The sequence below is a fragment of the Colobus angolensis genome, unplaced genomic scaffold (assembly GCF_000951035.1).
Source record: "Colobus angolensis palliatus isolate OR3802 unplaced genomic scaffold, Cang.pa_1.0 Scaffold203, whole genome shotgun sequence".
Classification (NCBI taxonomy): domain Eukaryota; kingdom Metazoa; phylum Chordata; class Mammalia; order Primates; family Cercopithecidae; genus Colobus; species Colobus angolensis.
The window spans coordinates 2,495,502-2,497,720 of record NW_012115189.1 but is presented as its reverse complement, the minus strand read 5'-3'; the positions used below and the strand labels follow the sequence as shown (position 1 = coordinate 2,497,720).

The window sequence follows — 2,219 nt, the reverse complement described above, 5'->3', positions numbered from 1 at the left end:
GAAGGAAGGAAGGAGAGAAGGAAGGAAGGAAGGAAGGAAGGAAGGAAGGAAGGAAGTTACTGTAGTGGTAGGGGAGATGTTGTAGAAATATATATAAACCTCCTTACACCACCGAGACCGCATACGCCCCACGAGCACAGAGCCTCGCCCTCGCTGCTGCGTCGTCAGTTCACACCCGCTGCCAGCTCACCATGGATGATGCTATCACCGCACTGCGCTTGTGGTTGACAACTGCTCGGGCATGCGCAAGGGCCCCCGGGCAGTCTTCCCCTCCATTGTGGGGCGCCCCAGGCACCAGGGAGTCATGGTTGGCAAGGAGACCCAGAGCAAGAGAGGCATCCTGACCCTGAAGTACCCCATGGAGCATGGCAACGTCACCAACTGGGGCGACATGGAGAAGATCTGGCACCACACCTTCAACGAGCTGCGTGTGGCTGCCAAGGAGCACCACGTGCTGCTGACAGAGGCCCCCCTGAACCTCAAGCCCAACCTGGAGAAGATGACCCAGTTCATCATGTTTGAGACCTTCAACACCCCTGCCATGTATGTGGCATCCAGGTCGTGCTGTCCCTGTATGCCTCTGGCAGTACCACTGGCACCGTGATGGACTGCAGTGCTGGGGTCACACACACTGTGTCCATCTAGGAGGGGTACACCCTCCCCATGCCATCCTGCGTCTGGACCTGGCTGGCCGGGACCTGACTGACTCCTTCAAGAAGATCCTCATTGAGAGCACCTACAGCTTCACCACCAAGCCCAGTGGGAAATCGTGCATGACATCAAGGAACAGCTGTGCTATGTAGCCCTGGACTTCAAGCAGGAGATGGCCACGGCGGTCTCCAGCTCCTCCCTGGAGAAGAGCTATGAGCTGCCAGATGGCCGGGTCATCATCATTGGCAATGAGCGGTTCTGCTGCCCCGAGGCACTCTTCCAACCTTCCTTCCTGGGCATGCAATCCTGTGGCATCCATGACCCTACCTTCAACTCCATCATGAAGTGTGACGTGGACGTCCACAAAGACCTGTAGGTCAACACAGTGCTGTCTGGTGGCACCACCATGTACCCTGGCATCACAGACAGGGTGCAGAAGGAGATCACCGCCCTGGCGCCCAGCACAATGAAGATCAAGATCATTACTCCCCCGCAGCGCAAGCACTCCGTGTGGACTGACTGGTCCATCCTGGCCTTGATGTCCACCTTCCAGCAGATGTGGATCAGCAAGCAGGAGTAGGACGAGTCTTGCCCCTCCATCGTCCACCGCAAATGCTTCTAGGTGGACTGTGACTTAGTTGCGTTACACCCTTTCTTACCAAAACCTAACTTGTGCTGAAAACAAGATGAGATTGGCATGGCTTTATTTGCTTTTTGTTTTTGTTTGTTTGTTTGTTTGTTTTGGCTTGACTGAGGATTTAAAAACTGGAACGGTGAAGGTGACAGCGGTTGTTTGGAGCGAACATCCCCCACAGTTCTACCATGTGGCCAAGGACTTTGATTGTACATTGTTGTTTTTCTTAATCGTCATTCCAAATATCGTGAGATGCATTGTTACAGGAAGTCCCTTGCCCTCCTAAAAGCCACCCCACTTCTCTCTGAAGAGAATGGCCCAGTCCTCTCCCGAGTCCACGCACGGGAGGTGATAGCATCACTTTCGTGTAAATTATGTAATGCAAAAGTTTTTTAATCTTCGCCTTAATACTTATTTTATTTTATTTTATTTTGAATGATCAGCCATTGTGGCCCCCCATTTTTGTCCCCCAGCTTGAGATGTATGATGGCTTTTGGTCTCCCTTGGAGTGGGTGGAAGCAGCCAGGGCTTACCTGTACACTGACCTGAGACCAGCTGAATAAAAGTGCACACCAAAAAAAACCAAACAACAACAACAACAACAAACTCCTTACTAATGGTAATAGGCATAAAAAAAAGTCTGCAAGAAGAAACTCCAAATTATTAACAATAGTTACCTTGTAGGTACAGTAATCAGGTTAGGGGCATGCAGTTTCTATATTTTTATAATGATCCTAATAAATCCAAGTCAATAAAAGTTTTTTAAAAAGTAAATCAAATCCAACACTTTTAGTATGACACAAATATTTCAAAAGTATATGACTCATGTGTAGAATCAAAAGTTTGTTTTCTTCCCCAATTTTAATTTTTTCAGTGCTTGTATCTCTTCCCTAACAAATCTCTACTCACTTTTGGCCTGGGAATGACTTACCTC

The 2,219-nt window shown here is 49.2% G+C and overlaps 1 pseudogene; it reads left to right on the top strand.

Moving 5' to 3' along the window:
* The first annotated feature begins 191 nt into the window (after positions 1-191).
* Positions 192-1,273, top strand: LOC105511721 (annotated as a pseudogene).
* The last annotated feature ends 946 nt before the right edge of the window (positions 1,274-2,219 follow it).